This window comes from Haliotis rufescens, unplaced genomic scaffold (assembly GCF_023055435.1).
Source record: "Haliotis rufescens isolate VD_foot unplaced genomic scaffold, xgHalRufe1.0.p SCAF_38, whole genome shotgun sequence".
In the NCBI taxonomy this organism is placed as follows: Eukaryota; Metazoa; Mollusca; class Gastropoda; order Lepetellida; family Haliotidae; genus Haliotis; species Haliotis rufescens.
In genome coordinates, this window is record NW_025964090.1 from 3,086,809 (window position 1) to 3,112,942 (window position 26,134).

Sequence of the window (26,134 nt, forward strand, 5' to 3'; positions counted from 1 at the left end):
CACTCAAAAAACAAACAATCCACACATTGAAACTGTTGCCAGATCAATGATGTGACAGTTGTATGTTTCTGCAGGTGTTCTGATTGCTTGAGTCGCTACTAATCTGTAATGTCAGTATAAGGACACACCTAAACCTCAGGGGATTATTTACTGGTGTGAAAGTCAGTATTACCCTTGGTTCATCCAAGCGTCACTATCAGAAATCTATTTAAGAAATCTGCTTTTGGCAACTGTCAAACTATGTTTTATGTTTTAAAGACTTGGATGACAAATTTGAATGCAGACCAGGAAGTTGTGTTGAACGATTGAACGAACAAACAGACGGACGGACGGACGGACGGACGAACGAACGAAACGAACGAAACGAACGAACGAACGGACTAACGAACGAACGAACGAACGAACGAACGAACGAACGAACAAATGGGCTACTTCCATTTCCACAAGGCTCCCAAACTATTATCAAGTCATATACTTGTACGTGTCCCAACACATTGTTTCAAGACCCTAACCTTAATCCAGACGACTTCTTAAGATCCGAGTCTCAGAAAAGTGCAAGTAACTGTCATTGAATAATCCAAACAAGTTTTCTTGCCACGTACATTTCATGTGGGGGGATTTGTGAAGACCAGATAGTGCCATGCCTGTAGAGTACCCATCCCCCAAAACTGACAATGATAAAACCATGATTTACAAAGACCTGAATGCTGACCTTGACCTTGACCTATCCAAAGCAGGGCCCCCATGCTGAGGTACTCTTTGACTTTTGATCTTCTCATTTGAAAAAATTAATTCCCGAGGTCCGTGTGAAATAAGTTCATTGTAGGACATCCTCTAATGACAATAATCTTCGCACCATATTCAGAAGAGTTAAAGTATGATACAATTACCTTTTGACATAAATGCAACATATGATCTGGCAGTATTTGTTAGGAAAGATGTGAAAATAAAGTTCCTTCCTGTAGAGGTATCCTTGCCTCAGAAACTAACAAGGACATGACCATAGATGTTTTACAAAAACCTTGACCTTTGACTAAAACCCAAACTTATTAAAAACAGGATAATTTATGACCTTGACCTTTGACCTTTTCATGACATCTGCCAAATAAAATTCCCCAGTTCCATTTGGCTTCAAAAAATTCTTTGACGAATAACAACTAATGTCAATGATGTTTGTGATGGAGGTCTTAGAAAAATCACTAGCGGCAACTATTACCGATCAGCAAGACTCACAACTTTAACACTCTGGGTATAGAATACCAGTAACAATTTCCCTAATTAAGCAGGTCCTATCACTTAAACTGTGAGTTCAACACGAAAGTAGCACACCTTATGCAAACAGAGTGATACTATCAACTGAGCTTATACCCACGTGTTGATACTTACAAGCACATGGTTGATGAACATCTCCAGTTTTTTAGCGTATTGCTTGACACACTGCACAGACAATATCCTGTTTTTTGTCAATGATTTTCCCTCACATCACAACCTTTTTACAAGGTGCCATCTGGGACATCATTCAGCTTTAAGCTGTGTGGTTTTTTCCTGCACATGACCTTGGTGGACTTATTTCTGTTTGCCTGACAAAATCATCTTTTGCTTATTTGTTTTACTTGTGCAACCGTTGTCATGGTTACGCTATTGATACATTGTCAACATAAACTTGTGCATCTCAGTGAAAAAAAAAACATGAATGAAAGTCTCAAAGACAAACTCATGGAAGACTCTTGAAAGCTTGCTGCTGCATGATGGAGAGGAAAGGCATCCAAGATTATGAGTGAGTGAGTGAGTATAGTTTTACGCCGCTTATAGCAATATTCCAGCAATATCACGGCGGGGGACACCAGAAATGGGCTTCACACATTGTACCCATGTCGGGAATCGAACCCGGGTCTTCGGCGTGACGAGCGAACGCTTTAACCACTAGGCTACCCGACCGCCCCCCAAGATTATGAGTGAGTAAGTAATTTTACACAGTTTGAACATGAACATTGTATGTTCATGAAAAAGGCTGCAAGTACAGGGTCATTTATATCTCTTGGACAATTGGTACAAGAACAATTGTTATGTTCTTGCAGAAGGTAGTACCAGGTCATATACAATATATATCTCTTCGAACGTGTGTACAAGAATTCTTTTGTTTCTGCAGAAGGCTGCAATGACTGAGTCATATACAATATATACTTCTTGGACAGTTGGTACAAGAACACTGTATGTTCCTGCATAAGGTTGCAAAAGCTGGGTCATATACACAATATACCTCTCAGACAGTCGGTACAAGAACACTGTATGTTCCTGCATAAGGTTGCAAAAGCTGGGTCATATACACAATATACCTCTCAGACAGTTGGTACAAAAACAATGCATGTTCCTTCAGAAGGCTGCGAATACTGTATGGGTCATATACACTATATACCTCTCAGACAGTTGGTACAAGAACACTGTATGTTCCTGCAGAAGGTTGCAAATACTGGGTTACCATGGGTCACACCATGAAACACAGAAGCAGACCCGTGAAGATCCGGGGTAGAATAGCTCTTCAGCAACTCATGCTTGCCATAAAAGGCGACTATGCTTGTCGTAAGAGGCGACTAACGGGATTGGGTGGTCAGGCTTGCTGACTTGGTTGATGCATGTCATCGTATCTCAATTGCGTGGATCGATGCTCATGATGTCAATCACTTGATTGTCTGGTCCAGACCCGATTATTTACAGACCGCCGTCATATAGCTTGAATATTGCTGAATGTGGTGTTAAACAACAAACAAACACAGAAGCAGAGGAAGCAATTGAAAGGATAATCATGTCATTACAGAATCTATTTGGGTTTCAGTTTTTCAATGTCAGTGTTTACCTTTTAAACAAAAAAAGCATTTTGTCACAAAACAAACAAAGAACATGATTTAAAATATTGTCTGTATTATATGGAAATATATAGAATACTTTTTTTCAGGTATAAATCTACAGTTACCACAGTCATAGTCACTTATACACTAAATCATTCTAACCGCCTCCGTGGTCTAGTGGTAGAGCGTCCGCCTAGAGAGCGGAAGGTTCGGGGTTCAATCCCCGGCCGCGTCATGCCAAAAGACGTTAAAAGATGGTATTTGTTGTTACCCTGTCTGGCGCTCGGGATTAAGGGGCTAAAACAAGAACTGGTCGGCTCAGAGTCAGTATACTGTGTCTGAGTGGGGTATTCATGTTAAACTGCAGCATGGTATCTCAGTTTGATAGCACTGTAAGTCGGCATCAGTCCGGACTAGTACAAGCAGCCACACACACACACATACACGTGCATGCACGTCGCTATATAAGTGCAATAATCTTGGACGCGACATTAAACCACATTTCACCTCACCCTAAATCATTCTATCAGGTCTACTTCATCCTCAACCCTTCTCAGAAAGTGTGGCAATGTGTAGCATGCACCAACAGTACATGAACAGGGTACAGACAGACTGCCAGGTCACAAACAAACAGAAACCATGGTCTCAGTTGCAGAACACTGAGAGTTTTGTATACCAGTTGTCAAATACTGATGCTGTGCCAGCTACATCTACCAATACCTAGAGGCATTCCAAGACACTGATATATGCCTGCACAGAAAGCGCTGAGAATTCTTACTTGCTAGGCCACAATAAATTAATCTTTAGATTTTCATCCATATTCTTAAATAAAAGTGTCCAAACCATTTTCATATTCATAAGAAATCTCTGCTAAACGCCGAGTCAGTATACAATTCCGACTAAATCATGAGCATGTGTTTATGAATCGCTATCAAACAGTGATGATATCAGGTGCTTCAGAAAAGGTTGTGCACCACCAGTGGCACCATCACAAACACATGCATAGGCAAGTCAATTGTTACAAGATGTGAGGCAGGATTCAGCTTATGTTTAATATATTTTTGTTCCAAAAAACTGGTCAAGGGCTTGTGTATGTTTACTGTCAAAGGGTGTGATCCGTATGATGTATGATTGTTGGTAGGACTATGTACATGGTGTATTTAATCAAGTAAAGATAAATTAGGGGGCACACATAGTTACTTGTTGTGTTTGTGATTATTTGAGGACAATGAAATGATGTGAGGTGGGCGGGGATGAAATCTAATAATTCTTGAAATTGACTTTAGAGTATACTTTGATAGCCTAAATCTAAATAAAACTGTACTTTTCACATTAATATGAAATTTAGTGATAACTGTATATTAATGACATTTTCTATGAAATTGAACTTATTGCTTTCCATATTGATCAGTCTTTACATGACAAAGTGTACATGACCCGTCCCACAGATCCCTCTGAGTCTGACCCACAGGTCCCTCCCAGGCCTCTTCACAGGGATGAATACCTGACCCACAGATCTCTCCGAGTCTGACCCACAGGTCCCTCCCATGGATGAATACCTGACCCACAGATCCCTCCGAGTCTGACCCACAGGTCCCTCCCAGGGATGAATACCTTACCCACAGATCCCTCTGAGTCTGATCCACAGGTACTTCCCAGGATGAATACCTGACCCACAGATCCCTCCCAGGCCTCTTCACAGGGATGAATACTTGACCCACAGATCCCTCCCAGGCCTCTTCACAGGGATGAATACCTGACCCACAGATCCCTCCCAGGCCTCTTCACAGGGATGAATACCTGACCCACAGATCCCTCCCAGGCCTCTTCACAGGGATGAATACCTGACCCACAGGTTCCTCCCAAGGCCCCACAGGTCCTTCCATGCCTGACCCACAGGTCCCTCCATGCCTGACCCACAGGTCCCTCCCAGGGATGAATACCTGACCCACAGGTCCCTCCCAGGGATGAATACCTGACCCACAGGTCCCTCCGAGTCTCACCCATTGATCCTCTGAGGTCTCTGACCAGGGGTGAAAGGCTGACCCACAAATCTCCTCCAACAGCTGTGATGGCTGTCTGCAGTACTGAGATAATGTATGCCCCACTGTTCATGTACCTGGGCTGTGTCAGTGACTTATGCCGAGACCTTGGAACACTTTTTCCACTCCATGAGAAATTCCGTTCCCCAAGACACATGCTCAAGACATTAGCAGCCAATACCACTGATCATAGTAGATGGCTTCAGTCACACATGTGTACAATCATTGTCAGCTCATATAGCTGCCATATATACTAATCCTGTGGATGGCTGGTGTCTCCAAGTCTAAAGTCAAGCTACCATCTTCTCTTATATCAGTTGCAAATCCTGGGGAGGTAAGGATGCATGTGTGAGTGAGTGAGAGGGGTTGAGCTGGGGTTGAGGTGGGGTGGGTGGAGGCTAAGTTGCGGTGATGCCTCTACATTTGAACACAACATATAGACTCCAATAAGGTAAAAATCGTAATGTTAATGTAATACTCATGTATATTATTGCCTGATCATCATGTCGAACCCCTCCCCAAAGAAGGTAAAATTACATTTTAAACTGTGACCCTCCTCCTTACAGTGAGTGTGAGTGAGTTGTGTTTAACGCTGCTTTTAACAGTATTCCAGTTACATCATGGCGTGTCAGCTTAATGTGGGAGGAAAGCCCGAAGTGATACAGGTGTCAGACGTTTACCACTTCGGTGAAACCAATGAGCACGTGTATGGTGCTGACAAACCTAGAAACATTATTGGGGCCAACCGAGATTCAAACCCACAATCATAGGTTTCTGGTGTGCCCAAGGGACGCAACTCTGCACAGTGAATCGCGGCGCCTTAGACGACTGGGCAACCCGTGCCCCCTCCTCCTTACAGCATGGCAGACACACGTATACCAGGGGTCTGGAAAATTTAAAATCCCAATCGGACATTTGCATTTAGGCCACGCCCCCTTCAAATAGCGTATTTTAGTACGACTTTTCACACACATTACAAGTTTACGTATTCATAATATGATGAATTATGAATTGTTTAAATTTAAATTGTTTAATTCACCGGACACTTTATAACAAATAATATCATTTTAGATTTACATGGAAAACATACGTTTGTTTCTGTTATAATAACGATCTATTAACGTAGTGAACGGTCTAATTTATATTAATGAGTTATATTCATGAGTCTGCTCAAGTGTACGCGTTGTAACATTTGGATCGAGACTATTATCCCATATTTGGTTATCACGTGACCTCACGGGAAAAGTTTTTTTAAAAACAAGACAGATAATTTAATCACAAATACTAAAATATCGTTGATAGCAATAGTTATTTGAATACTTTTTTCATCTGTACTTAATTATTGACCATAAAAAAATTGGATATCGATCATCCGAGAAAGCAAAATGGCGGTCAATCAAGATTTAATATACGACTAGCTACTGGAAAAAATAAAATCTGCAAATCCTCATTGTATGTCAACCAAGTGAAAGTCGTTAGCCACGACTTACAAAATGATCGTCCAGACTTTGAGGGTTTGGCAGATCCGCTCGACTGATCTGCATCGGTCGACTGGCTGTCGTCACGCTTTCGCTTCTTGTCTGAGGTTACGTATCGTAGCATTGTGAGGATAATGAGGTACATCGATGATGCAAGGTATTAATGTACAGTTGTAAACACCTTTCACTCAAATTAACAAGATGTTCTCAGTAATTACTCCTCGATTAATCAGTGTCAACTCAGTTTATTGCCTATTACAGTGATTGACCGATTGGACTATCATGTAGGTACGATGTATTTACAGCAATCAAAACAAACAAAGCTTGTCAGTGTAGTTAATCTTCATTGTGTTGCAACTGCAGACAGAAACTGCTCAGTCCTAACTGTTGATCATGTCCGGTCAAAATTTAAGAATGTCCGGACAATACTTTTTAAAATGTCCGGTAAGCAATATTTTAAAACGGACATTTGAGATTCCCAATCGGACATGTCCGGCGCATATGACGGTTTCCGGACCCCTGACGTATACACACACATTTGTAATAAGTGCCCTGTGTGAAACAGAGATCATGCAACGTCATGGTGTATTTTAGGTACCAGGTACATATTTGTTTTCATATTTGTTCTGCTCCAAACATTTCTGTAAAGCTTAGATAATTATTATTATTTGTGAGTGAGTGAGTGAGTATGGTTTTACGCCGCTTTTAGAAATATTCCAGCAATATCACGGCGGGGGACACCAGAAATGGGCTTCACACATTGTACCCACGTCGGGTATTATAATTAGTAGTAGTAGTAGTATAGTAGTAGTAGTAGTAGTAGTAGTAGTAGTAGTAGTAGTAGTAGTAGTAGATCACACATTTTTATACCGCAGGTATCCAGGGTGACATCACACATATTGACACTTCTTTTTTGGGTGTATGTACGTATTTGTGTTTACAGTCTGGTCATCTGCCATCAGACAAGTGCGCAGGGTGAATGCTCTGTACAATAGGTGTAGTGACAACACTGTAAAGACCTGTAAACATTGTTGGTCCCAAGGCTGAATACCAACCCGGTCACTAGCGGAATACGATCTCAGCACCTGGTGCTTTTGACCACTTTCCCACTCTGCCCCCGGAGTTTATGTTAATGATGAAAACAGGTGACTATTGTGTTATGCAGGTCCAGGTAAACTTGGGTTTCTTGGTTGTCTTGGTATCTCAGTGTCATCTTGTTTGCCTGCATCTCATTCAGAACACCACCTCAATACCCTGTGAGGATTCAAGCTTAGAGTGAGTGAGTGAGTGAGTGAGTGAGTGAGTGAGGTTTTATGCCGCCTTTAGCCATATCACAGCGGGGGACACTAGAAATGGGCTTCGCCCATCGTACCCATGTCGGGATTCAAACCCAGGTCTTTAACCGCTTTAACCACTAGGCTACCCGAACGCCCCGATTCCAGGTATCCTCAGCACACAGTGCTGGTGGTATGAGTCGACAAAATGTTTTGGGTGGTCAGGCTCAGCAACTTGGTTGATTCCATGTCATCCTACGTACCCTGATAGTGTGAATTGATGCTAAATCTCATTAAAATCAGATCTTAGTTATCGCCATCGCTAAACAAAGATCTGAGGACATCCCCTTACAGGTCACGTCGGAACGACCTTTCATCCGACCAATCAAAGCGCCATGAAAGTGACAGTCGGAATGTGTTTTCTTTAATCATGCAACCTCGAAAATGTTAACACGGGGTAATCTGAATGACAGTTACGGCCCATGCGACTGATTCCGTCAAAATTATCGTCTGTCTGTCGCTTCCATGGGCTAAACATTTGAACAGAGGAGGCCATATATACATACATTAGACATATATTAGACATTCCGGAATGTTCGTTTGTTCAGTTTTCAAAATTTCAATCGAGAACTGTGTCAACATATTTTTCAAGCTTTAAAAATTAATAGTCTAAACTGGAAGTCGCCAGGTTGAAACGAGTGCCGTCAAGCTGCTTTCTAATTGGCTGATGTTGACTTCTTGTTAGTCGTTTCAGTGGTCGGTCAAAGTTTGTGAAAGGTCGTTCTGACTTGACCCGTAATGTCCTCAGATCTTTGCTTATCGGCAGCGAGAACTTAGATCTGATTTTAATGAGATTGAATTGATGCTCACAATATCAATCACTGGATTGTCTGGCCCTGACTTGATTATGTACAGGCCACCATCATATAGCAGGAATATTGCTGAGAGTGGCTTTACAACAACCAAACACCACCTTAATACACACAGAATAAAACTTGGCATGCATGAATGTCTACAAAGACTAACTGTGTCATCATCCATTCAACAATGTACACTATGAAAATAAACACAAACACAGATTCAGAAACACAATGAATACACCAACAGGATGCTCTTCAAAGAAACCATTATCCTACAAGCACCACTGGTATTACAATCTATCCAAAGCAATGCTTCATTCAAATATTCTTTGAAGTCAAGTATTTCTTGATCCCCGTAATTTAGGAAAACCTTTTTCTTCTCAATTAGGACTCAACAACCTGGTTTCAAGTTCAGAAAACATTCTAAGACAAAATAGAGAAACTGGCACCGCCATACAGCATGGTGATATAGATGTGGGTATCACCATGGCTGACTCAGTGGGCATGGCACCAACGGACTCCAAGACCCAAGACGTGAGGATCTCTGGAGAGATAATGTCAATACGACAGATACTACATACATTACCAGGGGCTAATGTCTCCTCTGTAGCGAAAACACAGTCTAACGCGAGTTTTGTTGCACTCACCTTTTCGCGAATACCTGGTGTCAGCACTATTTGATAGTGATTCATAAACACATGCTCATGATATGGTCGGAATTGTATACAGACTCTGCTTTATGCAGAGATTTCTATTGGATATGGAAAGGGTTTTGTCGATTTATTAATTTAATTGATAATTTTGTAGAAATTGGTTCAAGGATGCTTAATTAACAATTGTTAGTGGAATTTACTTTTGGCCTGGTTCTAAATCAAGACATTTTTTGTCACTTCCGTAAAGAACAGACTCTGGTGTAGTGGTTCAAAAACACATATTTCACAAATGTCAAAGGAATATCAGGGGTTTAAAAGTACCATTGCCCAATGCCAGTGCCAAGTAAGATTTAGATGTCGGGCGAGTAGTATACATTTTCTAGTATGCCAGTGGACAAGTAGAGCACACAAAATGAACTGGGTCAAGTTTCACGAGAAAGTAATCATGTGATCATGTTACAATATTTCATTGGCTAATATTTTGTTAGTGTCCCACACTGGCAATCTAATTTGCATACAGGCAGGCAGGTCGATGTTAGGCAGGTAAACAATGAGAACCAGGCTTGTTTCATTGATAAATTGTAGTAACACTTCCATATATGGAACATGCTTCTTGGAAATTAAATGACAGAAAGCTGACCACATTTCTTGGAATTTGTAATGCCGATAGCAGTAATCGGACTGTGGTTGCTGTAAATAACGGTGAGTTGTTCGATCAACCAATGACTTCACACATGATTTTTTCCCGAAATGAATGTAAACAAATAGTGAATAAAATTTTGAATAAAATAAATAAAAAATATAGCAAAAGTCCAGATATACAATGAACACATTTTTATAACCATATAGTATAATAGTGGGATTAAATTGTGTACGCCAGTCTGGATTTGTTGACTGGTATTTACGTATGTGCTTACAGTGATCAGCTGACACTGTTTTTTAAGATGTGGGGAAACACATCGTCTCAGTGTAAAACTTGAAGTTACATGTATTAAATATGCAAGTAAAATTTGGGAGCCATGTGTTACTGCACGCTATAACTGAGTTGGCGCTATATTGAGGTGGCGCTATATTGAGTTGGCACTATATTGAGGGGCGCAATGGCAAAGGGACACTGTGTGTATCTCTCTTTCTCAGTTCTGTAGATTGAATTTATTAGCTTGATTTTGGGCACGTTCGTTTTATATAGGGCAAGTGAGAATGTTGGTCATACTTGGCCTAAATGAGTCAAGTAACATTTTTCATAAATTTTTTACCCCTGGAATATACTTTTGGCCCAATTCTAAAACAAGACAAATTTTGGTCACCTCAGAAATGAACAGACTGTGGTGAAGTGTTGGAATTAGTTCAAGCGAGTGACTATGGTTTTACGCCGCTTTTAGCAATATTCCAGCAATATCATGGCGGGGGACACCAGAAATGGGCTTTACACATTGTACCCATGTCGGGAATTGAACCGGGTCTTCGGCGTGACGAGCGAACGCTTTAACCACAAGGCTACCAGACCGCCCCTTGGGATTAAGTTCAAGGATGCAAAATTTACATTTGTTTATGCAGTACACTTTTGGCCTGGTTCTAAAACAAGGCATCGTTTTAGGCACCATATTATCATGTCAGCAAAGAGAAAGGGAGTTCGATTTTACGCCACTTTCAGCAACATTCCAGCCATTTTCTGACAGGGAATACCAAGATTGGTTCTTAGGGAACTGAACCTAAGTCTTTGGTGTGACAAGCTTTGATCAACAATTAGGATACCTTACTGCCCTATAGGTATGTGGCCAGAGTACACACTTGTGGCAGCTGGTAGATCTTGTCGATAGCACCAATGGTAGGAGTTAGGGAGCAGTCATTTGATTTTTTTCAGGAAGGGCAGGATTTTTTCTAAAACACAATCAAGCTCCTGTTTTACTGAAGAAAACATACATATGCCTCACGTTGTAGGACAAAAAATAATGTGCCTTTTTCTTGCAGACAAGTGTCTAAAGAGTACAGTTAGTTATTTTTATTTACTTAAAAAAATAATCATTAACCACCTGTTTATGTTGGAAAAAATAATTGAGCTAGTTAACATTAAAAAAAAAAACTCATCACAAAACCAAATCCTAATCCCCCTCAGTGAAAAATCAAATGGTTTCTCCCTTTGGGTCAAAATGTGTTCATTTCTTGATAATGAAAACTGTTACTGGCCATCTGTTGCTTATAGTCTAATGCTAACAGTCATATGACTTTTGTTAACAAAACTAAAAACAACTACCAACTTGTCCAAAAAAGTCATGACATCAGAAACATTGGAAATTTTACTAATATGTTTGTTGTATATTGCGGCAATATTTTTTTCCAGGTGTATGACAGAGGGCTGTAGATAATCCACTCTGGACCAAACAAACCAGTGATTGATATTATGAGCAATGTCACATGCTGTTGGGGTACGATGATGTGCAATGAATGAAGTCACACAGCCTGACCACCCAATCCATTTAATCCCCTCTGTAAGCTTTTCTAACATAGTATTCCCTCAGAGGGTGTTCCAATAAACAATAATGAATAACGGATGGATGCTCATGATGTCAATCACTGGATTGTCTGGTCCAGACTCGATTACTTACAGACCGCCGTCATATAGCTGGAATATTGCTGAGTGCGGCGTTAAACAATAAACAAAAAAACAACCTAAAAACCCAAAACATCCTGAATGGAAAAAAGTAGCTTTGAAGTTAATACAAGTCATATCATGTCTTTCTGTCTATCTAGCTTCTCAAAAACCTTTAAAAAAATAAAAAATATTTAGTTACATCCTCATCAGATATGTACAATATCTTCTCATCTTTATGACTTACACATAATCCAACACCACTTGTTGCAGTTCGTAAGTGTTTTACGACCACCCGTGAGTCTCCACTGAGGCCATAAAGCTTTTCAGCTTGCTCCTATTTTATCTCAGTTCACCATTAGCAGGCCGTTAATGTCTGAAATTTCAATCAGCAAAGATTATCAGTCGGTCTGACCACACAGATAATCAACACCATAAAGTGTTCCTGTACAGGTGTTTTAGCTTCTTATCCACCTACACACATTAAAGACTGAAAACACACCCACCGCCATGTTTCATTGGTATAATGAAGGCTTTTCCTCTAGCTGTGTCAGTGCTTCCCCCAGATTAATCTCTCACAGTCCTTGGACCATATTTATTTCCCCTTCCATGCAGGTGCTACTTTAATGCTTTAATCCTAAATGAAGCAAGTCTAGATTTTCCACAGGTTCTGAACCTCACTCAGGCTCCTTTTCAATTTAAATGTAGCTGCATGTTTCTATGGAAATTATATATGTTCAGAGACTAAGTGTTAGTCTATCTCCGGCAATACAAGTGTAATTCTGAGAACAACCTCCCACATGTTTCACCAGTACTGTGAGTGAGTATGGTTTTACGCCGCTTTAAGCAATATTCCAGCAATATCACGGCGGGGGACACCAGAAATGGGCTTCACACATTGTACCCATGTTGGGAATCGAACCCGGGTCTTTGGCGTGATGAGCGAACGCTTTTACCATGAAGCTACCCGACCGCCCCCCAAGTACAGTAAAGCCCCGGTTGTCCGGTAACCCCACTTATCTAGAATCCTGCCTACCAAACGACTGTCATAATAAGAGTCATCAAGAGGTGAAGTATACACCCTGTTCTTGTGCAACTCCAAGTATGGCTATTTATACCCCACTTTTGGCCCATTGCTATTGGATAAGTTCAGTTCAGTTCAGTTCAGCGAAGAAAAAAATAATGCTGTTCAGTATTTTTTAACATCCCAAATCATCAATAGGCACCAGTTCACCGCTAGACTGATCTGTATAGCAAGTTTCAACAAGAAATATTCAACAGAGTTCTACTCCGGAAACAGAAATCGGACAGTGGACGGACGGATCGCTATACCCCTCATTTTTGAAAAAATGGGATAAAAAAAGGGAACAATTACTATTCAAGATGCTCGATTTTGTCCAGAAATCCGGTTTCCGGAACAAGTCAGTGAATTTCACAAACCAGTAATACACAATACAATTACCGGACAGCGTCAGTGCATGATGATGTTGGTTCTCTAAGTCATCCCACGGGACCCAACATCAAAGGGTCGGCTAGCATTTGATCCCAGTGGACTAAGATGCTATTTGGATGCCAGACTGGGCATTAATCTGATTTTAATTAGGCAATAACTGGCAATTAGGAATTTGACTCTGAGGTGTAGATGAGTATATGTCACCAATTAACATGCGCTAACAAACTTGGTTCTAATTACGCTGTTACCTCTAACCTAGTGACGTCACTACGTGCAGTAATCTTGAACATGACGTTAAACCCCATTTCACCTCACCTCATCTAATTTATCCGACCACCTTGAATGATGAAGAACAGCTCCATCATCACTGCCCTGCCACCTAGCTTCCTCCTCTAGACACACTGTTACACATTGTTTCCTAAACAGTTGTATTCAATTTTGACTTAAGGTCTAATCCATCAGAAGGGACATCCGTATCAACCCTTCTGCCACTCCTCATCGCCACTGCTTCCGCCAGAATGTTTCACCCTTGCATCGAGCTCGTTACCTTCACATAAATACACCACACACACCTGCAGATAGCGAGACCTCTGCGTAGCCACACACCTTCAAACCCAACTCCTGGGAGGGCTATCTGATGCCCACTGGATGAATCTGAACATTTAACACATGGTTCTTCATGTTTGAAAACAAATATAAATGACTGCATTCTTTGTACAGCTGGAAACTCCAAAGAAGGATGAGTTTTTTGTGTGGAATGGATGAAAGGAAAACATAGTGCTGTTATCGTTTTTTTATGTTACTGAGGTTACAAGGTTTTGTGGGCAAAATACTTTGAAGAAAACAACTTCATTCAGGTTAATGTTAAAAGTGAATAAAAGTTCATCTTGTACTGAAATTTGATCTGGCAATGATGCAACTAACATCTATAAACTAAGCTTCATACAACTCAAGCACAATTTAAATGTTACCAGAGATAATGATTCAGCTAGATTGGTACATTTTTTTATTGTGCTTGCAGATCTTAGAGGTCCAGCATCAAACTGTTTCTCTTCCAGCATGGTGCTGCAGGGCAGTTAGTTAGTGTCAATGTGTACTAACTGATTAATCAAGTCCCAATGATGCACCAGGTCGTCTGTGATACATGTATATGATTGTACCAGGTCCCTCTGGTCTTCTGTGCTACACGATTGCCGCAGGTCTTCTGTTCCAGGTCTTCTGTGATGCACTAAGTCTTCTGTCCCAGGCCTTCTGTGATACATGATTCCCCCTAGGCTGTGATACATGATGCCCGAGGTCTTCTGTTAAACATGATTCCCCAGGTCTTCTGTCCCAGGTTTTCTGTGACACAAGATTTCCCATGTCTTTTGTCCAAGGTCTTCTGTTATACATGATGCCCCAGGCCTTCTGTCCCTGGTCTTCCGTTATACATGATGACCCAGGTCTTCTGTGACACATTATTGCCCCAGGTCTTCTGTTATACATGATGACCCAGGTATTTTATCCTAGGTCTTCTGTGATGCATGATTGCCCCAGGTCTTCTGTCCCAGGTTTTCTGTTCCAGGTTTTCTGTGATACATGATGACCCAGGTTTTCTGTGATACATGATACCCCAGGTCTCCTGTGATGCATGATTGCCCCAGGTCTTCTGTCCCAGGTTTTCTGTCCCAGGTCTTCTGTGATACATGATAACCCAGGTCTTCTGTGATGCATGATTGCCCCAGGTCTTCTGTCCCGGGTCTTCTGTGACACATGATGATCCAGGTCTTTTGTCCAAGGTCTTCTGTTATACATGATGACCCAGGTCTTCTGTTCCAGGTCTTCTGTCCCAGGTCTTCCATTATACATGATGACCCAGTTCTTCTGTTCCAGGCCTTCTGTCCCAGGTCTTCCGTTATACATGATGACCCAGGTCTTCTGTGACATTTGATGCCTAGGTCTTCTGTGACACATGAAGCCCCAGGTCTTCTGTTACACATCATTGCCCCAGGTCTTCTGTCCCAGGTCTTCCGTTATACATGATGACCCAGGTCTTCTGTCCCAGGTCTTCCGTTATACATGATGATCCAGGTCTTCTGTTCCAGGCCTTCTGTCCCAGGTCTTCCGTTATACATGATGACCCAGGTCTTCTGTGACATTTGATGTCTAGGTCTTCTGTGACACATGAAGCCCCAGGTCTTCTGTTACACATCATTGCCCCAGGTCTTCTGTCCCAGGTCTTCTGTGATACATGATGCCCCAGGTCTTCTGTCCCAAGTCTTCTGTGATACATGAAGCCCCAGGTCTTCTGTCCCAAGTCTTCTGTGATAGGCCTACATGAAGCCCCAGGTCTTCTGTGACACATTATTGCCCCAGGTCTTCTGTCCCAGGTCTTCTGTGACACATTATTACCCCAGGTCTTCTGTCCCAGGTCTTCTGTGATACATGAAGCCCCAGGTCTTCTGTGACACATCATTGCCCAAGGTCATCTGTCCCAGGTCTTCTGTGATACATGATTGCCCCTGGGCTTCAGTTATACATACCAGTAATGGGTTATCTGTCCCCTGGTCAAATTGTAATCAGCGTAATTTGGGTAATAAATTTTGGATTGTTTGAACAAGATGATAAAATTGTGTTGGCTGATGACGATTCCAATTTGTTAGTGGTGAAACTGGGAAAGCCTAGCCTTCAAGCCGACTTATAATCTAATTTAAACCAGGCATCCATTGACTTTAATTTAATTAACTCAATTGTCAGTTAAACACCCCGAGGCAATGTCAGGATAAACATTTTTTCTACCACTTAAGTAAATGATAGAGCACCATAATGAAAAACTTGTGTCGCTAGATTGATTTGAACACGCAAAGACTGTTCCATTGTAATGCTATTGAATATAGTCTCCTGCCACTTCGAAGGTATTGTGGGTAATTAACAATTAAATATCTGCAAGCATCAAGACTAATAGTCAATTTCTTAAATATGGGTCAGACCTGTGAAGATTCAGGATAGAATAGCCTTCAGCAACCCATGCTTGCCGTAAAAGGCGACTATGCTTGTCGTAAGAGGCGACTAACGGGATCAGGTAGTCAGGCTTGCTGACTTGGTTGATGCATGTCATCGTATCCCAATTGCGTGGATCGATGCTCATAAGGTCAATCACTGGATTGTCTGGTCCAGACTCGATTGTTTACAGACCGCTGTCATATAGCTGGAATATTGCTGAGTGCAGCGTTAAACAACATGCAAACAAACAAACAAATAAGTATGGGACAACATGTTCTCATTCGGCGTGCAATATAATCCACTAAGAGTATATGTAAGTGTGGTAGTTATTTAGTAGCTTCTTTAAGAACCAAACAAAAAATATTTTCTTAATCAGAGCTCTGATTGCTCATAATTTATTTAAATTCTTAATAAACAGGCACCAAAGAGCAAAATGGCTTGTGAGAAAGTTTTCAGGAGTTTTTTTCACATGCAACACAAGTACAGTGGCTCACACTGTGAATTGACTTTTTTTGCGTGAATGTGAAAAATGGTATTAATACTGGGTATGTATCCATGTAGAAGTCAATTCTTATAAATAAACATGTGAACAATAATACCTTCACAGGCTGCTCATAAACACTTGAAAAACAATGTGGAATCAGTGACATCGACAGCACAATAATGTAACACAAGCCCCGCCCATTCTTTTATCAGCCAATCAGGAAACAGTAAATCATTAGTAGGTGTGGCCTGTTGTTTTCTCTGGTTTATGGAAACATATACAAACACAAAATTGAATGGAACAACAAACGACATGGAAACACTTGCGATATATTTATTAACAGTTAAGCATGGAGTTTGTGATTGTGCTCTATTTGCCAAGATGTGAAAACAATATTTTTTACTCTATTCTTTAAACAATATCTCCATTGTATCAATGATATGAAAAGAAGGCCAATGAAGCTGTTTTTTTCATATGGTAAATTCCAAAGATAAATTAAACTTTTGAGGAATTTTTTCAAACATCAGAGAAAACAATTCATCAGTATATTTTTCTTTTAACTTTCCAAATCTATGGATACATTTCATAAGGCACTTCTAATATTTCTATGAACATTATTTGTGGTAAAATTAATCTTTCAGAGACTGTATTACCTACAGAAGACCTGGTAAGATCATAGAATACCTAAACTCTTCACAAACCCTCATATTACAAATGCTAGCTTCGTCAAACACAAGGAAGTTATTTATGAAATTATGGGAGCACATGTGGTTTAAGTTGTCTGGTAAACACAATCACATAGCTTTCCCCACAATCACTTCCTTCATTCTGTCTCTATGAATCATCCTCATATTCCGTACTCATGTATTCCATCTGTCTGCAGCCTCTTCACACTCCCGATGTTTAATGTTGACCGATTCCAGTTGCCAATGGAAACATGCTCCTGGTTTCTTCCATTATTCCTGTTAATTTAGACCCAAACACCCCATCACTAACCCCAAATATAGCCCCCGCCAATGCCATGTACTTAGTATCTTCCTGCCCGCCCTATATGACTTGATGATATTTTCCTAATGACTACATATAAATAAATAAAATACCTGTCCTAACAAACCTGTGCACATGCACATGGTCCTAGTGAGTGAGTGAGTGAGTGAGTGAGTGAGTGAGTGAGTGAGTGAGTTGGGTTTAACGCTGCTTTTAACAGTATTCCAGTTATATCACTGCGTGTCAGCTTAAAGTGATGCAGGCCTCAGACAAATACAAAACTTTGCATAATAGATGTGAAATAAAATAAAAATTTGAAAACAGACTTTCTCTCTTTTTGTCATTCATGATATTTTTCAAGTTTTTTTCACTTTAATCATAGTTCTAATTCTTTTATGGGTCATTTAACAACAATATTTGTAAAAAGATTATTGTTGTTTTTACTTTGAGTAGATCAAGTTGTCCTACAGATAATAATTATAAAGTGATTAAAAAACCCTTGATATGTCAAAAATAACTGGGATATATATATAGGACAGCATGTAACAGATATGTCACTCCTTCCCAATGTAAAAATCACAGCAAATCACTGGCAAGCACAAAATAAATTTGTTAAAAAGAGATATAATAGCATCAATATCTCTAATAAAATAACATTCATATAAGTCATTTTCTTAGAAACATCAGGCCATTATTAATAATCAGAAACTGCACACTTAAATAAGCAATTATCAACATGGCATTTGTGAATATATAAATATTTCCAAAACTTGATAACCCCCGTATTAAAATATGACAACCTTTTCCTGCACAAAGTCAAAAAGAAGAAGACTTGGGTGATATGGTCCTCTTTTCATTAAATACAAGGATATTAAAAGTATAAAATATTTGAAAATTTTGACAAGGATTTTTTTATTTGAACTTTTGATAAATGTACCATGAAGTCCTCTCACCAAATGACATTAAAAAAGATGCCAGTTTCATACAACTACCTTTTCATTTAATCAAAACTCTCCAGACAATCAACTGGTGTTGTGTAAGACTCTGGCCCAACATGTAGTTCCAATATTGGAGATTTTTATGAACTGGTCTCGTCACTGCTCTGTCTACCAGTAAGCAGATCTTCTTCGTCTCCAGTTCTCATTTTGGGTAACCCCCCAGGAAGTTAAAGAAAAGCTGTGGCAAGATTTCCTCTCTCTGCCCATGTTCCACTGGTGCCTAAAGAATGTCAGCATCTGTAAGTTAAATGCTAGAATAATGGCTTTCCCACAAGAAGCACAAAAACTCTCTCAGAGCTAAAAATAAAGCCAGGAAAACTGCCTGCAGGGGGGATTCCTTCAAGTGGGTTCAAGCAGCAAGGTCCTGATGCCACTGGAGCCAGTGTTTACCGTTATCACACTCCCAGAAACATCCAACAAAGCTGGTACCGTTGACCAAAATCCTTCTTCTAAATTGCTGCTTTCCAGGACAAACTACAGCTTGTGTAATAAGCTTCTCTTGGATGAAAGTGAGTTCCGTGTAAAAAACTGTGTCATAGGACCTGTAGATTGTCGGTTCGTTACCATGGATATTTCATTATAAGCCATCACTGACACTTTCAGAATGAAATCGGTATTAAAACTGCACTGAGGTGTATGGTGTAATCTACCAGGGCGGATACGTGCGAACCTACTCCCGGTGGACATTTACATGACACGTGCCATTTTGGAATAATCTTGGGTGAAGGGTCAACGAATTTCCTGGGGAAGTAAACAGTTTAGGCTGCACATTGACAGGTGTATTTGAAGCTCTCTGACGTTTTTTGCCTGAATACCAGACATATTGGAAGCAGGCATTTCAATGACATGCCTGGTGTGTTTACAAAGAGTCTGATTATGTAACAATTAACCCATATGTGCTTCACAGGGTATTCCTGTTGTGTTGAAAGCTAATTGTTTCAACATGTCAGAGCTAACCATTGATTAAATACCTGCCTGTTACCTTGAAATACCTGGTCTGCTTCTAGCTTATTGATGGTTGAGATACCTGGATTGGTGCTGTCATATTGATTCGGGATCTGTAGTGGCAACAGTGAGATATATTCTCTCACAGACAGGGACTATAAAGTGGCAGTGCTTGGAGATACCAGTGCCAAGTGTGGTGACTTGGTAGCAACTCATTGATTGAGGTCCTAAGGTGCTTCACATGAATATATTCAGGGATTTAACCAGTTTGGTGGTGACAATGTTTTTTCTCAACAAGGGATTATTGGCATAAAGTAAAAATATACAGCGGAAAAAGGTACCGGTACACAAGAAAGTAATCCTTGGTGGCAACTCTGAAAGTCAGTTTATGAGAAACTTTATGGTGGCAACTTTGGGATGCAATTAACCCTTTTGGGGCAAAAGTGCTGCGTCTGTTAACAAATGTGGTGGCAACTTTGGGATGCAATTAACCCTTTTATGGCAAAAGTGCTGTGTCTGTTAACAAATATGGTGTCAACTTTGGGATTCAATTAACCCTTTTGGGGCAAAAGTGCTGTGTCTGTTAAAAATGTGGTGGCAACTTTGGGATGCAATTAACCCTCTTGGGGCAAAAGTGCTGTGTCTGTTAACAAATGTGGTGGCAACTTTGGGATGCAAGTCTTTGATGGGAATGCTCCGAGTCAAGTAATTCGCATGTGCCAATAGTGTTGTGTAAGTTAACAATTGTGGTGGCAACTTTGGGATGCAATAAACATTTTTGTGGCAACTCTGAGTAATTCCTTTGTGGCAACCTGGTGGCAAATCTTGAATGCATAAAATATGTAAGTGGCAAAAGCTGGCAACAAGTCAACATGTTTGGTGACATCTGTAGAAAATAAGTCATTTTGCCTAAACCTAGTGACTCAACCCTTTTGGTGTCAACAATGGCATACAAATAAACAATTTTTTAGGTAGTGAGCATAAATTGAGTGGTATAACAGTGGGATACAAGTTTTTTTTCTCCTGGCACAGTAAGGAAACCCGTAGACTATTTTTACCGGAACTACACCAAGTTATATCTTTGACACACCACTCAAGATACTCCGATCATTAAGGCGTGTGGCAGAGTCAGTGGGCGAAAAGGATACATCATGGAAAATGCAAGGTGTGTTGCTAAAGACCACAAGCACATCCCAGGCTTAAATACACTGTTCGGGGACCAATAGGTGAACACCATCCCATTCAACGCAAGGTATGGGTTTGGATCCCACACGACTAATATTCTACATACAGGACCTGACTACCTCCAGCCTATCCACTGTCAAAGCACAGGGTAAGGACAAGAACTTCCAGATCTCGGACAAGGTTCTGTGGAAAGATTTATACTTTTAGAAAGAACTCAACACGGCTAGGTTATATTCCCCTCCACAACCATTCTGAAAAGGAATATTCTTAGAAGTGACGTTTAGATTCCTGCGAGTTCCAGCCATAGGAGTTGGATACAAGGCTTGATGCACATTTTCATGCATGTTAAGCAGTGAGATGAGAAGCTAGAGGAATGCTTATGAGGGCTATGGATGTAAACAATACCAGAGTGGAGAGGCTACGGAGATATGCGCCTCTAGAGGTAGGTACGTCTCTCTCAAGGTAAATGACTGCCTTGTGACTCAGTAGTAGGAGTATTCTTGTCTCAGTGTATCGAGCGCTTCTAAAGTGCCACTAAAACACATGCTTAGCTTGCTCATATTAAGCTTATCCTGGTCTGATCAAGCTTATTGGGCATATTCACAGATTCAGTGATCATTCTTGTTTGAGTGGTCATGGGTCAAACAGACAGGCCCAGAGGTCCAAGGGACCGGTCATTTATTACAATGAGGGTGTCAGTGGTTTGGGATGCATATAGCTGAAAATATTGACCCTCCCCGAATGCTTGTCATGGTTTTGGATGACCCTCCCAATGTCCTTGTGCATTGTTTTCATGACCCCCTTGAAAGGACAAAATGCAAAAGTACTTTAAATTTTATAATAAAATGTTCATTTTACCATGACTCTCCCCAAATATGTGTATCATTTTATATGACTCACCCATGATCACCCCAATCCATACTTTATACAAATAATTACCCTTGATGAGGTCAGTATGCAAAAACAAGGACCCGAGGACTTAACCCATGAGGAGGTCTGGTCAGACCGCTGAAGGGGTCGGGTCCGAAATTAATTACACAATAATTATGATTCTCATGAAGATGATGATTATGATTATGATACCTTTATCAAAAGACAGATATGTAGAAGAGTTTCAGACTGTGTCCTGTCTTCATAGAGCATTGTGTGAAGGACAAACAAAGTCTGTTTTTTTCAGTTTCTCTTTTTCAAAAAGGCAAAAATAGCATGTATTTCATCAGCTGTGGGCTTTCCAGGCAGCGTCTAGACACTTCACCTTGAAATCATTCCATCACATGGACAAACTATTCAACTGATAGGCAGATAGGGTCACACACTGCACACTGAAGATGTATGTGAAACTAGAACTACCGGACCGCCTCCGTGGTCTAGTGGTAGAGCATCCGCCCGGAGAGCGGAAGGTTCGGGGTTCGATCCCCGGCTGCGTCATACCAAAAGACGTTAAAAGATGGTACTTGTTGTTACCCTGTCTGGCGCTCGGCATTAAGGGGCTAAAACAAGGACTGGTCGGCTCAGAGTCAGTATACTGTGTCTGAGTGGGGTATTCATGTTAAACTGCGGCATGGTATCTCAGTGAGCTAGCACTATAAATCGGCATCAGTCCGGACTAGTACAAGCAGCCACACACACACACACACATACATGCATATCGCTATATAAGTGCAATAATCTTGGACGCTATGTTAAACCCAATTTCACCTCACCTCACCTCACCTCACCTCACCTCACCTCACCTAGAACTACCCCTGCTACAACTTACAACTTGCTTATGTTCCGTATTTGACGTAATAAGTGCCCCGCTCTAATAAGCGCCCACAGTGATATTTGCTAATATATTGGCCAGTGAACAATCCTAATTAGCACCCCTTCCAATTGATCAGTGTACTTATTTATTTACAAGACTTATTTATTCGCGTATAATATGCACTCGTGTGATATGTGCACTCGTAATTATGGGCAATTAAATTCTGGAAAAATATATCTGTTGTACATAAACATTTCAGGCTGTCAGCACAAACCACAACATTTATCTTTCAACTCTGTTTTTTTCACTAAAATAATATTTCAATAAGAGCCCCCTATTTCTAATTTTGAGAGCGCCCTGGTCGAATACGGGAATGATTCAAGATTCACGCTCATTGTACACTGATGAAGGTAGTACTGCCACTCCAGGCAAAGGATGACTACAAGCTTAAATTGAATCTACACTCAATTACTGCTTGTCCAGTGAGCAACACTCTGAGTGATCACAGCTAGACTAACATGATCCATATTCTACCAGCAGATTGGCCTCTCATAAACTGAAAACTTTGTACTCATGACTAATTTAGGGCTCAGGTGTTCCAGTTGTCACAATTTACTGTGCAGAGTTGTGTCCCTTTGGCACACCAGAATCCTATGATTGTGGTTCCAATCTTCAGATTCACCATGATTATGACCCTTGGTTTGAACAACAACCTGGACCAAAAAAACCAGTGATTGATATTATGAGCAATGTTCCACTCGGGTACGATGACAAGCACTCAACAGAGTCACAGAGCCTGACCACCTGATCGATTTAGTCTCCAAGCAAAGATTGCTGCGGACCTATTTTCTTTCCCAGACATTTTTCATGATATCCAGTGAATCATTTATTTGAGTATTTTCTGAAAAGGATGATGATGATGATGATGATGATGATGGTGGTGGTGGTGGTGGTGATGATGATGATGATGATGATGATGATGATGATGATGATGGTGGTGGTGATGATGATGATGATGATGATGATGATGATGATGATGATGATTTAAAACACTCCATAACTAAATCACCAAGTCTGACGACCCGATCCATTACCGGTAAGTCACTTCTTCATGTAAGGAGTAGCAATTAGGTTGCCGGGGACCAATTCTGACCTGGAATTCCCATTGAGGTAAACCTAAGAGCAAGTAGAGTGCACAGGAAAATAATTAAAACAATAAATTTGTGGGATACTTTTGGCACCTGTTGAAATTTTGAGGCCTTACAAGAGAGCCCCCCTCTCCTCATTAGGAGGGAGTTATAGGGTATTATCACATGTCTAGATTAGGGCTGATATTGCAGTGATCTCCCAGGTCATTGTGGCCTGGCTTCTGTGATCAAAGGTGTATCAAAGCCAGCATCCATCCTCCTTCGAAAGATTATGAGGAAGACAGGTGGTGCTTGCAACTACATGGCCGATCATTAATACAAAGTGAATGTGAAATGATTCTGTGATGTGGAAAAGTTTGCAGAATTAGTTATAAGGCACATTATGAAGTAGAGAAAGGCTCCATCTTATATTTTTGAAACTTCAATACATATTAGCAGCTTAATTTCAAAAATATATTGGTGATAATTACTTCACAGAAATCAGTACCCGAGTTATTGCTACTGATGTTGTAATTTATTATATACCGGTACTTCAGTGTGAAAGACTGAGTTTCCTGAAGTTGAGAAAAGTGATATTATCATTGCAGTGAACATTACACTTTACATTACACTGCAGTGAATATAACACTACATATTACACTGCAGTGAACATAACACTATATATTACACTGCAGTGGACATTACACTATATATTACACTGCAGTGGACATTACACTTTATATTACACTGCAGTGGACATAACACTTTATATTACACTGCAGCGAACATAAAACTATATGTTACACTGCAGTGGACATTACACAAGATATTACACTGCAGTGAACATAACACTATATATTACACTGCAGTGAACATAACACTATATATTACACTGCAGTGGACATTACACTATATATTACACTGCAGTGGACATTACACTTTATATTACACTGCAGTGGACATTACACTTTATATTACACTGCAGTAAACATAACACTATATATTACACTGCAGTGAACATTACACTATATATTACACTGCAGTGAACATTACACTATATATTACACTGCAGTGAACATTACACTATATATTACACTGCAGTGAACATTACACTATATATTACACTGCAGTGAACATAACACTTTATATTACGCTGCAGTGAACATAACACTTTATATTACACTGCAGTGAACATTACACTATATATTACACTGCAGTGAACATTACACTATATATTACACTGCAGTGAACACAACACTTTATATTCCACTGCAGTTAACATTACACTTATATTACACTGCAGTGAACATTACACTATATATTACACTGCAGTGAACATTACACTATATATTACACTGCAGCGAACATAACACTATATATTACACTGCAGTGGACATTACACTATATATTCCCGTATTCGACCAGGGCGCTCTCAAAATTAGAAATAGGGGGCTCTTATTGAAATATTATTTTAGTGAAAAAAACAGAGTTGAAAGATAAATGTTGTGGTTTGTGCTGACAGCCTGAAATGTTTATGTACAACAGATATATTTTTCCAGAATTTAATTGCCCATAATTACGAGTGCACATATCACACGAGTGCATATTATACGCGAATAAATAAGTCTTGTAAATAAATAAGTACACTGATCAATTGGAAGGGGTGCTAATTAGGATTGTTCACTGGCCAATATATTAGCAAATATCACTGTGGGCGCTTATTAGAGCGGGGCACTTATTACGTCAAATACGGTACACATTATCAAGTTGTAAGTTGTAGCAGGGGTAGTTCTAGGTGAGGTGAGGTGAGGTGAGGTGAGGTGAGGTGAGGTGAGGTGACATGTGGGTTTAACATAGCGTCCAAGATTATTGCACTTATATAGCGATGTGCATGTATGTGTGTGTGTGTGTGTGTGTGTGTGGCTGCTTGTACTAGTCCGGACTGATGCCGATGTATAGTGCTAGCTCACTGAGATACCATGCCGCAGTTTAACATGAATACCCCACTCAGACACAGTATACTGACTCTGAGCCGACCAGTGAACATAACACTATATATTACACTGCAGTGGACATTACACTTTATATTACACTGCAGTGGACATAACACTTTATATTACACTGCAGCGATCATAACACTATATATTACACTGCAGTGGACATTACACTATATATTACACTGCAGTGAACATTACACGTTATATTACACTGCAGTGAACATTACACTATATATTACACTGCAGCGAACATTACACTATATATTACACTGCAGTGAACATAACATTATATATTACACTGCAGTGGACATAACACTATATATTACACTGCAGTGGACATTACACTTTATATTACACTGCAGTGGACATTACACTTTATATTACACTGCAGTAAACATTACACTTAATATTACACTGCAGTGAACATTACACTTTATATTACACTGCAGTGAACATTACACTATATATTACACTGCAGTGAACATAACA

At 40.3% G+C, this 26,134-nt stretch overlaps 2 protein-coding genes across 4 annotated transcripts in view; one reads left to right on the top strand and one right to left on the bottom strand.

Moving 5' to 3' along the window:
* Nucleotides 1-26,134, bottom strand: part of LOC124123905 (protein MTO1 homolog, mitochondrial-like) — a 203,011-nt gene that overhangs the window by 55,488 nt on the left and 121,389 nt on the right. The window lies entirely within an intron of this gene.
* The window catches only part of LOC124123909 (trace amine-associated receptor 4-like), a 109,688-nt gene that overhangs the window by 11,580 nt on the left and 71,974 nt on the right, over nt 1-26,134 (top strand). The window contains exon 1 of one of the 2 annotated variants that reach the window (XM_046487108.2): nt 18,876-21,219. The exons of the other annotated variant lie outside the window; for it this stretch is intronic. The gene's annotated coding sequence lies outside the window, so the exon portion shown is untranslated. Of the gene's footprint in view, nt 1-18,875; nt 21,220-26,134 lie in introns of those variants that run through there. 2 annotated transcript variants of the gene reach the window in all.